Genomic DNA, 13,943 nt, shown 5'->3' with positions numbered 1-13,943 from the left:
TCCAATTCAAAAAAAATAAAATTTCATTTGAATATTGAACTACTAAGCAAACATTAGAGTAAAAACCATTTCCTTGCAATATTAAAGTGCATGCAATGCCAACTTCCTATAGTGTTGATATTGTACACAACCTAGATTACATACATGTATGCTCTTCCATATTTCAAAAATAATAACAATGGTTATGAATTTGTTGTAAATAAATAAATTGTATGAATTTAATTTGTTGTAAACCATACTTTGTATCCATGCGGAGAATACAATTCTCAAGTTATTAACTATTTTTAAAAAATGCTCGACTTAAACATACAAGGCCTTGAGCCTTTTCCAAACATACATAATCTTTGACCTTTTTCCAATATGTTAGTATGTTATCTTTATGGAAGGATATATAAATACGATATCTAAAAGTATGTTTAGAATAACTAATGGTTATATCTTAGGTTAGAGTTTAAGCTTTCTTTAAGTTGAAACTTGTTCATAATATCTAAAATATCAATTATATTTACATTACAATTATCTTCTCTCATAAATTTTGTTCACCAAAACATCTCTTTACCATGGTTTTATTTTATTTTTAATTATAAGAGTATTAAAAATAATATTTATAAAATATAGCTTATAATACTATAATTTACTACACTAAATAGTTTATTATGTTTCAAGTATGAACGTTATGTATTTTAAAATTCATTTCAAATTATGTTGGATATACACCTTATCTTATGTAATATTATCTTTATTATTATTGATTTGAGTAATTATTCTCTGTATAATATTTATAATTTGAATCATTTAAATATATAGAAGCAAGGCATGCACATATTTTTTTATTAGAAAAAAATTGATATTGATGTAGCTTTAAAAAATTATGTATGTCAATAGCTTAGAAAAGATATCCTTTTATTGTGATGTGTTTTACACATACACATATATAATTCTTAAATGTCAATAAGAGAGATATATAAAACAACCAAGTTAAATTTGGAGGACACCTCTCTTTTTGTAATTAAATAACAACAATTTTAAAATTAAAAGAGGAGGCTGATTTTGTCATATTGTGATATTCTAAAAATTCTAATAAAAATTCTACCAAAAATTCTAACATAAAAATATGGAGCTTGAATTTAATCAATAATGCCACCCAAGCTTTGATATGATTAAAGTTGGTGAAGGTATAAAAATATTAATTAAGATATATGTATGCATTTATTGTTAAAAAATGTATTTGAGTGAATGTTCTTACATTAAAAAAAAAAGTGTAAGAGAACATTTATTCTTTGTCATAGTTTTATGGTTTGAGTGTCGGTAGAGTTGTTCTTAAATTATAATTGTTTTTTTGTTTAATTACAATCAATAATGTTATAAAGCTTTGTTGAGTCATTGACACTCCATACTTTCCAATCAAGCTACCCTTATCCTTCAACTTCACAATTTTTGATACTTATTTTTAAATACCAATTTTGACACTTATTTTCATTCATAACACATATGTTACACACTTTTTCTTATATGTTTATCATGCTTTCTCTAAATATAACAAATTTATTTATGATTATCTTAATAAAGCACATTAAAATATACTATACTTGAACCATGTCTTAAGACTTTCACAATTTCTTATTTTAAATATCAATTTTCACCTTTTTTTTCATTCACAATGCACTTGTACACACTTTTTCTTATATGTTCACCATATTTTCACTCTATATATCCTTTTATGATTATGATTAGAGCTCAGTCCACCTTGAGATTAAGATGCACATATGATAATAATTATTAATTAATATGCTATGAGTATTACTCCTACAATGATTTTTTCACTTTACTTTTATTTACACCTAATATCTAGAAAATTATTTATATTTAAAAATTATAATTATTTTAACATTTCAACAATAACACCTCTTATTAATGATTCCTACATTTTAAAAATAAAAATCTTTCTAATTCAATATTATTATTTTTTCATTTTGAATTGAAAACCTTAATCTATTTTCAAAACTAAAATTATTATATCCATTATATAAAAATTTGAGTTGTTCAATACAGAATATAAACTAAGTTTAGAAAGTCAAACAAATAATCTCTATCTATTATTACCACCAAGTAATTGTGAGTTGTTCAGTATTGAATATAAACCAATTTTAAAAAGTCAAGCAATTAATCTCCGTCCATTATTATCGTCAAGAAGTTGTGTAGTGTTCAGTACTGAAATAGAAACTAATTTTAAAAGGTTACGCAAGTAATCTCTATACGGAATATTTTCAGAAGGGCAACAGTTTATAAACCCGCCAATGCATCCTTCGAGAAGCCCTGTTAATTTTTTTTTAAATTATTTGATTTTTTCGTTGACCAAAGCTATCAATATTTGTATGGACATGGGGTGAAGAGTGGGAGGGAAGCAATCCTACAGGAAGAGGATATATACAATGGTTTTTCGCTTATAGAATTATAAAAAAGTTTGTGTTTGGCTGAAAAGCCGTGGTTAAGTTTTACACTCTTCCTTTGATAGGTAAATGTTCATACAGGATATAAGTTACAGGTTGTAGAACGAGGTGAAATAGTATATTGTATCAGATAGTGAAGTTTAGACAGGAAGACAGAATTTCCTGTTGGTATGAAGGACTATATTGTATAATCTTAAGTTATTCGTTTAGCTGAAAATCACTTGGTAGGTACCTTATACCTATCTTATGATGTTATATCCAAATCTGGGGTTAGGATTTTACTTTATACATTCATTGAATGTAAACTCATTGGGAACAGATAGCCAAGATTCGTACGCCAGAATTATTTCTTTTGGTAGGCAGTGAAATCTATTTCATAATCAGAAGATCGTTGATTTTTAGTTTTTCAAAACTAAAACACGGAAGAATCAAAAGATTTTACATGATTGTCTATTTAAACCTGTCTTGTCTTTCTCATTGACCAACCATATCAGGAGATTTTTCTTTTTAACCTGTGTTCTAATTGGACTCGACGCCGTTTTCATCTTTGGATACTATTTATAAAGTTGAGCCAATGTACGTGAGGAGATCTCAATTATGGAAGTCATATTTAGAAAAAAGGCCCAGGTCTTGTAAGTAATAAAAGTAAACGTAAAATATATAGAATTTACTTTTATAAATAAGAATAAATAAAAAAATTCTTTATTATTGATTGATAAGTTTAGATACGAAGTGGATAGATTCATCCTCCATATTTAATCATTCTATCTGTCGAATATCAATTTAATAAATATAATATTTGTTACAAGACTTAATCTTGATACCCATCATCAAACAGAAATTTTTGTATCTATTACCAAAAAAGTAATAGACATGCCATTACACCACACCCATATACTTACCTTTCGCCTACTTTTTAATAGACTATTTATCTAATGTGAGGTCCACCTTGTGAAAAGGAAAGTACGAAAGTTTCTACCTTTCAATTTTTATGTAATGGAGGTCGGTTGCTCTTTTGTAGGGAATTCTGTAAGCAATTCTTCTGGAATTTAAATGCTGTAAATTCACGTGGATCACTTTATGAAATTCTGTTTGTAATTTCTGTGTAATTCACGTGGATGATATGGATTTATTCATCCTTTTGCGTTAGCCAAGCATCTTTGATTAGAAAGATAAATCAAATCAAAAGATGAAGCGTACATTTTTATTGTTGAGAGGTCTGAAGATGGGCTTAAGAAAGGCGAATTTGGTCATGCAAATCTTTAGATATTTTATTACAGTAGTTTATACGACGAATCTTGAATACGCGCCTCTCAATTTGACAATTCATTTGAGTGCACGGCAGCTTCGCGAGATTATAGCTGTGGCGTTTGGCTTTTGGAGTACACCGTACTTTTTGTATTCCGTTCACACGACGGCTCGTTGCAGATGTTAATGGCGTACGGCTTATCGAAATTAAAATAAAGTTGATGATTAAGGATAGATAGATTCCGACGTGACAACTGACGATCTTATGATCGATCTGAGATTAGCTCGTCTATGGTCTTATGAGAAGGGGCGACTCGATGATGGATTAGCTTTTGTCGATCTGAGATTAGCTCGTCTATGGTCTTATGAGAAGGGGCGACTCGATGATGGATTAGCTTTTGTTTTTTGATTATTAAGTTCATAACTATTCAATGTCAAACTTTGGGACATTTCCATGGTTGACACTGGACGGGCTGTAGCCAAATTTGCAATCAAAATTTTAACTGGACAACTTTAGTATAATCACTATTGTCAAATCGATATGTACCCACTTCGGTTTTCTGTTTCTGTTTTTTCATATTTTTATTTAAGGGTTTCAATATTCCTGAGGGTAGCGTATAGCATTCCAAAGTTGTGGGCATCCATTGCAAAGTTGGTTGTTTAAGCTCTGCTCAATGGGCATACTAACTTTCAATGTTTGAAATGGTATTCATTCCCCATTGTCATTGCCACCGCCCACATATTAGTTTTATACAATGGCATGGTTGAGTGACTGCAAGTGTTTATATAAGGAGCACAACATTGAATTGAGTACTATAATGATTTTGTTGTGTTGATCATAAGTTACCAACTTATCATCAATGCCCTCTTCATGGCTGTTTAACTGGTTAACAAAGTCTTGCATTTAAGGATAGAAACCAGTGATTTTTGTTTTCTTTGAGATCGAAGTACTTCACAATTTATCTAATCATGTAGCTAGAATATAATGTCTTGCATTCGAAAATATAAATTAACAATTTTTTTAGTGTATTTCATTCATAGATATTCAAGTTTTCTTCACAAATTTTGAAAATGGACTAGTTCAACTTTAAATATGCTTGCATATAAAGCAACTTGCATTAAAAGCTTTACCAAAGCATCTTTCTTCTTATCTCTTTCTTTTCGTTTCCCAGTTGTGCTGTTAATTTATTCTAATGTCTCTTTCTTACAGTTTCTCTATTGGACTGTTGATTTATTCCAATCTTAAAGATCTGGATAACCCATTTAAATAATACATGATATATCTCGTTAATTTTTTTCTACAATATATGATTTTACTACCCAATATTCATAGTGATCATAGTGATCGCCATTAAATAAAGGAATAAACAATAAAAAATAGTTGATACCCTCAATTCTTCCTTTTACTTTGAAGAGAATGTAATCCTGCAAGATCTCAACGTCTTAATCTTTTAAACCTTACTGTAATTTCGATTGAAAAGAATAAAATTAACTACTCAAATTCTTACCAAATAAACTTTATATACACTTAACCTACATTAAAACAAACTAAATATACCGGCATTATTCTATTAAATATTTTCTCCTTTTCTTGTTTTTTGGTTTATCTTACATCTAAAACTACAGCTTCCTTCGATTATTAAATAATACTTTGACACTTTTTACCCGGAGCATTTTATGTAGGGAGATGAATTTTCAGCTAATCTTTGACCAATTTTGAATTTTCCAGAATCATCTTGTTTAGCGATTAATATTCAACCATCTTCGAGTTTGTGTTTGAAAACGAGCACCGTGCGCATAATCAAGTGCATAAGGATCGAATTAGTCTGTCATGCTGAGAAGAGTCTACGTTTTTTATTCCCTACAAAGGCCTATCATATAATGTTAATGCTACTGTGTAATCTAAGCAGTGTAGTCTAACAACAGATAGGTGTAGATCTTGAAACTAGACAAAGAAATAGAAATTGTTTTAACATACAAGAATCTTTATTCATTCAAACAGATTACAACAGATAGGTGTAGATTTTGAAACTAGACAAAGAAATAGAAGTTGTTTTAACACACAAGAATCTTTTATTTATTCAGCCAGATACATCATGATGCATCTCAATATAGAGGTCTGCAATACATTTCTCAATATAAAAGAGTCTTTTTTTCAAACAGCAATGGAAACACTTTATAGAGCTCGCAGTTTCTAAACAAGCAGTTTTTTCAACTTCCAAAAAATAACAGTTTTCCTTTACATACATTTAGCATGCAGTTGAGGATTACAAGAAACTCTTCAACAATTTAATGCAAACTATAAACTTTTAATTAACTGTGTTTGCATGGCGTAGTACACCAGCATATTACTTATCAACAATAGGGAGGGATGGGAGCGTTTCTACTTTACCCAAACATTTTACTAATTTTAGCTTAATCAACCACATTTAGGCGGCTGAAAAGCACATAGTGAACTAACCATCCTTAAGTAAATGTCTAATGCATTCAACGTACTTAATATTGTTACAAGGACAGAAATATTATCCACTTATTGGCTTATGCCAGTAATGCTCTGGAGTAGAAAATACTGAAGGAACTTAGCTTGTTGAATAACGAGACCGTGTCTTCATCTGTTGAACGTTTATGATCATCTTACTCTCATTGTGTTATTCCATGTCAGTAAACTACTGAAATCTTTACCCCAGAAAGGCGTTCAAAGCCAATCAGTATCTTTGTTTCCAAACTTAAATCTAAAATAGGAAAAAAATACAAAATGTGAACCATACCATTACTGTGGTCACAGTACCAGAGCGGCCAAAGAGGCTGAATTTGAAATTTTAAACTTTTGTTAGTAAAACCTAAGGTACGACCCTCACTAATACTAGTTTCCAGAAGATTTGCTTGAAAGCTGTTCATTAAAATGCTATTTAATACTTCAATTCCCAACAGATAATTTGCCTCGAGTGTTATTGATTCTTTAGCAGTTTCAAGTTTTATAATTTTTGAAAATTAATCTTTATGATTGTAGAATATTTAATTATATGTTTAGAAAGTTATATGTACCCCTTACATTACTTACGAAATATATATCTGCATAGCCATGAATAATCAATATCCTTATCTTTATTACTACTTTTCTATTACAAACTAGATTTCAAAGTTAACACAAATATGGAAGTCATTATGTGAGTCTGATAGGTTGATCTGCATAACTTTCTGCTATTATAAGTAGTCAAAACTTAAAATAATCAATATCCTTATCTTTATTACTACTTCTCTATTACAAACTAGATTTCAAAGTTACACGAGTATGGAAGTCATTATGTGAATCTGATAGGTTGATGTGCACAACTTTCTGCCATTATAAATAGTCAAAACTTAAAATAAAAACGATGAATTGATGGAAGACAATTCGAATTCAGGCTTAACTGAATCTGGAAACAAATAAAGTGGGCGTTTGAATCAAGGTTCAAGCAGTGAGTATCTTTCTTGGAAATTTCTCTCTTCTGACATTTGACCAATAAATCTCTCTTCTGGCATTTGACCCATAAATTTCTCTCTTGGGATGAGATTGCCTCCACGTAAATAACTTCTCTAATCTATATGGAAAATGTTTCGGAAATCCCTGCCCAATATCTGCTGTCATGCCTCATGAACAGGTCAAATGTTAATAATTTAAGTTGTCCTTATTTATAAATCACACTGGGGCCCTCTCCGATACAGGCGCCGCGTGATAATATACCTTCATAGTAGCAGAGATAACGGGGACAAGTCATTCACATGGGTGCTATCAACAAGTCAATAAATCTAACATTAATCAACAGGTACTATGTGATATATACTGTATATTTTATTTGCTTGCTAAGATAGGCACAGACAAATTCGCTGTAGAGGCGGAAGATTCGTAGAAGAAAGTGATAATATTGATGGTTTGAGAAGAATGGGAAGTCGGGTCTTGTCTAGAAGCTAAGCCCATCAATTACGCCTGCTTTGCCTCGCGTACGTACCCATCATCTAATTTCGATTTCATCAACCTTGAATATTATATCAGTAAAAACGTCTTAGTGACACGGCAGATTGTTGTGATTTTACGTAGGTCAAGGCATTTTTTTAATAGAGAATGCATTTTGAAGAGATGGGATAAAGAATTGGGAGTTTTATCAATGGTCAACTATCCAGGTAGGCCATTTGCTCCTGTCTCTGAAAGCTGGTAAAGTTGTTTGTTTTTGTCTGTTGTTTAAAACAGATTTGAATGTCTAAAAGTAAATAGCAGCATGTTTGTTATTTTGGAAGATAACAGAGATTTGACATTTAGAATAATAAATAATGTGTTTACATTTTATTAAATTGAATAGAATAGAGAAGTGAAGATTAAATTGAATAGAATAATAAATAATGTGGTGTTTACATTTTATTAAATTGAATAGAATAGAGAAGTGAAGATTGAATTGAATAGAATAGATATGTGAAGATTTGAATTGAATAGAGACGTGAAGAAAAAACAAGCAATGTAGTTTGATCTTATTTAAAAATGTGTTTTCTATATTAAATAAGCTTTTGAATAATTATATTTTATATTAGTTTTAGTCAAATGAAATTTAGTGGAAATTGTTCATCACAATTCTAATGTTTAAAATGGGATGAGAGGCAGATATAAAAATATATTATAGAAATAGTTTTTGACTTGATAAATTTATAATAAAATAATAACTATCAACTAATTCTTATTTACTAAATTATTTTCCAAGAATGCAATTCTTAATATTTTGTATATTTAATAGTTTTAAATTTTCATTGCTAAACATAACATTATGCATTTAATATGTAATGGTTTTAATTTGATGTTTCATGATCCTTAAAGGTATCTTTTAAAAAGTTTGGAAATTAACAATATGAATTATTGATAATCGTCGATACTATTTAAATACAAGAACATATGATTAAAATTATAATTTGGGAAGTTTAATTTTTATTTATTCATAGTAATTTTTTAATTTTAAGTTGTGTTTGTTATTATTAAAAATAGAAAATTAATGGTAAATGTTTTAATTTGTTCTAATGCTACAATAATTAAGTTATGCCTCTTAATGTTTTTGGGATTAAGATGATACAGGATGGATATGCATATATATACATAAACATGTGTATGCATTTACATAAGTATGTGTATGCATTTACATAAGTATGTTAGATACATATTGAATGTATCCAATATTCCAGAATGATCTTGGGATGAGGATGGCATGGTATAATGGTACATGTTTTAAGATGGTAGTTCAAGTATTTCTTTAAGAATGACAAGCAAACCTATATATACACATTTTCTACAAGCTAGATATATATGGCATCAAAATTCAAAAGCAAACATTTAGATAATGTATCGTATTCAATAATGAATGTTCAAGATTCACTCGTATAATTCAAAGTAGACAAACATAACTAGGTTGATGTTGTTGAAACATGAAATTTACTATCTCACCAAAATTTCTAGTTAATTGGTAGTATTTTATTTTTATATACATGTTTTTTATTGGTTTTTTTAATTAAAAGAGAAATTTAAACACAGAGTTATGAATTAGTTAGATCACGAATGGGGAACGTAATCCCCATTAAGCATTCATTAATGACACCCAACAAGGTTTAAACCTTGAAGGCAAGAACAACACCACAACTTCATTATCACACCATGCCAATGCTAGCATTTTTTATTGATTTTTATTGTTATAAGATTTAGGTGGATTTTTGAGTGGGGTTGTATGAAATTTTTAGTAACATTCCTCCAAAGGTTTTTAAGATGATTTTTCATAAAGAAATAAGTTTTTTTAAATACACTAAATAGAGTAAGTTGTGTAAAATCCATTTTAGTGTTTTTGTTTTATTTATTTTTATTACTATTGTTCTAAGAAAATTTACCTATTAATAATGTGATGTTTAACCCTGGAGGAAACTCTGTGGTTAAGCGTGCTTGAGTTGGAGTAATACTGGGATGAGTGACCTCCCATGAAGGCCCAATGCTTCATCTCTTTGAGAGTCACTTAGATGCAATGAGTGCTAAGTGGACCATTCATTCTCATGAGAGATGTGTTCTTGTGAAACATTACTCATGAAACAAGGGTCAATGAGTTTGACTAAAAAACTACACAATTGAATTCTAATAGCAATATCATAATGTAATGTTTATTTTACTTTATGTTTTTGTTATGTTAATAATCAATCTTAGTTGACATTTTAAGTATATTAAATGGTTTCAATGTTGTCATGAGATCTCTCTTTACATAATGATCATCATTCACCAATATTGTTTCTTTATTATTGCAACTACCATGCTTAATTGTTAGTGAGTACTTTCTTAGATATAATAATTGAAGTTTCTATAAGAACCTCACCCTTAAAGAATATATTGTATATAAAATAGAAACATAGACATCCATAAAATCCAGAAGCTTAGACTATAACATGACTAACTTAACAAAAAAAAGAGCTATAAAAAAACAAAAAGGAAAGGAGAGGCTCGAATGCCAAAATGAACCATTAGAAAACTATAATCTTAGAAACACCACCACCTTGGAAGTAAATACATCTATTCAACCCATAATACTATCCTCAAGATCAATTATGTAATCCTCAACCCAAATAGACAAAAAAAACTCACCAATAAATAAAATATGGTGAACAAACACCTATAGAAGGTGGGAATCTTAAAATTAGAGACGCATCCTTATGTAGAGAAGAGATTCAAAATACACACAAAGAAATCATTATCCATTTCCACAATACCATGGTGATAAATAATATACAAAGAATCGAGAACCTATATTCTATCATGATAGAAAGCCTACAATACATCATCTTCCTTTAAAGGGCTTCTAGATCTTCTCCTCGAGAATGAGCCCTATACACTTAATAAAGTGAAGCATTCGAGCTACATTGTATAAGACAATTGTAAACATAGCTATATAAAAGTGAAAAACCATATACAAAATCTTCATAATTTGCCACATGATTTGTAGTTGAAGTAGCACACATGCGAGAGATGAGCTATGCATGACCTAGTCAAATTTGGGAAGCTTGAGCCATTTAAATTTGATGTGTCGAATCCTTATGTGAAGGATTATCAAAATACTAAGAAGTAAATGACAAGAAACACAATTTGCTTGCAATATAACAATTGAAGATGAAGCAAATGAGAGCCCATAAGGTAAAGTTATAAAATTAAAGGAGATCAAGGAGGGTGACTGAATATAATTAGTTATATCAGGCTATTTAAAAGCAAAATGGCTTTTTTTTCATTAAGAGATCTTGAACCACGCCTTGTTTTGCTAAATGGCCAACAACTTCATTTGCCCTTATATTTAGTCTTATTGTTTGGTAATAGGGGGCGGTTTAATATAATAAATTGTCATTTTATCAGTGTACTTAATCATATTGTTTGATAGTAGAGAAAATTTAGTATAAGAAATAATTATTCTTATTATTCAATATGGTAGTTTTTTTACTTGGATATTCTTTGGAAGTTTTATTGAAAGTAATTTTCACAAAAGTTTCTAAATAAGGGGGTTTGAATCTCTTAGGAATCATTCTAGAATGTGTTTCCCTTTACCTAATGAGTGCTCTTATCTGTTGCACAACGAATGGGGTCTAAAAAGTGTTTTGTTAGCACCAAATTTCCATTTTATCATGTTTAATTTCTTAACCATACTCCTTTTATTTTTGTTTGGATGGATCTACTCATTTCTTCAAATTATCATCTTACATGAGCACTTTATGACATTTTTGTTTTGGAATACAACTACTCTTTTTTAACCTTAACTTGTTTGTAATAATATCAAAGTAACTTGAACAAATTTAAAATTAAATAAAATTTAATTAACTAAATAAATTCATTGGTCTATTTATAATGACAATCCTCCTAGTTTATAGGGACATTAGCATTATTTTCTGTTGGGACATTAGTATTATCTTAAAGTAAATCCATTAGCACGATTACTTATTAATAATGTTATGCTTATTTTAATCTATGTAATCATTATGTTTAAGATTATGATTTAAGGGTTTCTAAGAAATGTTGATGTCAACATCTCTAGGGTGAATTTGCACATAGAGATCTTCCCATGCCAACACCATTGCCTCATTAATGCAAATACATGCTTAGTTGCTAGTGAGTTTTTTGCAAGTGTTGACTTTTCCACATATCATATTTAATATATTGACTATGTTGATTTATTCTAGTTTGAATTTATATGCACATTTCTCCAATATATGACCTTTAACATGAGTACTTTTATTGTATACACCACACTAATTTATGGATCACACATTCTTCTTTTTATCTTAAGTTTGTAATAATATTAATGGGTAGGAAAGTGACCATATTAAGGTTATTCTTATCAAGAATAAAGTTGGAAATTAATTTCCATTTATTTTCAATCAGTGTTTCTATTTAAGTGGTCATATTAAGGTTAATGGGTGGGAAAGTGGCCTTATTAAGATTATTCTTACCAAGATTAAAGTTGGAAATTAATTTCTATTTATTTTCAATCAGTGTTTCTTGAAGTTTGTATGTTAGGGGATGCAACTTTATGAAGTTTTAAGAATAGTAAAATATTTTTCAATTTTAGGGATGATATGTGATGATGGATGGACAAATATATAAATAATTTGAACAAAAATTAAAGCAACTAGAAATATTAGAACTAAATATATTATGTTGCATTGTGTGATAAAATATAGTTTTAAATCCACAACAAGAGAGTAAAAAGCCATACATTTTAATTTAGTTGTAAATCAAGTCATTGAATGATAAACCTAGAAAGATATAAGGCCAACTAAACATAATAAAAGTATGAAGATTTTCTATTCATCAAAACCAAGTTTGTTTCCTTTGAGTCTTTAGAGTAATGCCCCCAAAGATTAATCAATGATACCATAGAAAAAGCAAGAAGAAAGCTCACTTTGAAACATTTTTAACTAATAGGAGAAGCCTTCTTTGTTTTTAGTAAAGCTACAAGTTATTAGTCTTTCTCACTAAAATTATTGGTTTAAGTTGGTTTATGCATTTTTTTCTTCTAATCTATATTTGATGTGAACTATTTGTGTGAGTATGTAACCCTCTTTAGGGCCTAGTTTGTTTAGATAGTTCTTATTTGTTTGCTACCCATGAAGGGAAATATTTAAATTCAAACTATTTGGTTATCTTGACTAATTACCTGTTTATTAATTTGATCTATTGTCTATTTAAAAAAAATAAAATAACTCTACTTGAACTAGATATCGATGATCTCATTCCACGTGAAACTATAAGATGATAGTTTTATTTTTCCTAAAAAATTATTGGATAAGTTTCTATTTCTTTTAGAACTATACCAATAGTAACTTTTCTTCTTTATGAATTTATATGTTGGTTATGATTTTCTTAGTTTGATCTACCATTTAATTGTTCCTTTAATTATCTTTCTTAGTTTTTGATTTGAGGAAGATTGCCCATTGTTCAAATTTAATCAATAGAACATCTATTATTTATCCCTAGCAATTTATAGGGATGGTGTTATAGATGCCACTATTGCAGCTATATTAGGCTGCAAGTATAGTAGTTCTATCTTAATGACATTACCCATATATGTGAACCAAAGGTTCCATTATCATTGAACATTACTAGCTTTGTTTTCATATTTTACTTGATAAGACTCTAAAACAACTAACATCTAATGAAGTAAACATTGATTTTTTTTTTCACAGAAAGTTTAAAGCAAAATTAGTAAATGCTTTCTAACATATACTAGACATAGTGATTTGATCTTGCCAAAAAATAAAATAAAATCTATTCAATACTATTTTTAAGATTATTGATTAAGTTATATTTTTTATTTTATTTGAAAATATTTTTAACTAACTAGATTATATTGAAGAAAAGTAAAAATATAGTGCTAACTTATAATTATTTTCATAAGCATTGCCATCTAATCTATTTGTATTAACATGATTAAATCAATAAGAAATGATACAATTATAAATGAGTTGGTGTTAGATACAATCATATATAAGTTGTTAGATATAATCACAGGGGCTTCACTTAGTGAACCTGGGTTATAGCACGTGTGTTCATCACATACTAAAGAATCCCTTTATTTTCAAAAAATATTGCCCTAACTCCTTTTTTGTCACACCCTCCCAATACACAAGTTGAATTAAAAGCCCCCTATTTTCACCAAATATTGCATTTTTTCATAGATTGAATTAGAAAACCCCCTATTTTCACCAATAGGC

This window comes from Cryptomeria japonica, chromosome 8 (genome assembly GCF_030272615.1).
Source record: "Cryptomeria japonica chromosome 8, Sugi_1.0, whole genome shotgun sequence".
NCBI classification, from domain to species: domain Eukaryota; kingdom Viridiplantae; phylum Streptophyta; class Pinopsida; order Cupressales; family Cupressaceae; genus Cryptomeria; species Cryptomeria japonica.
The sequence above is the reverse complement of the archived record's forward strand: the minus strand, read 5'-3'. Positions refer to the sequence as shown.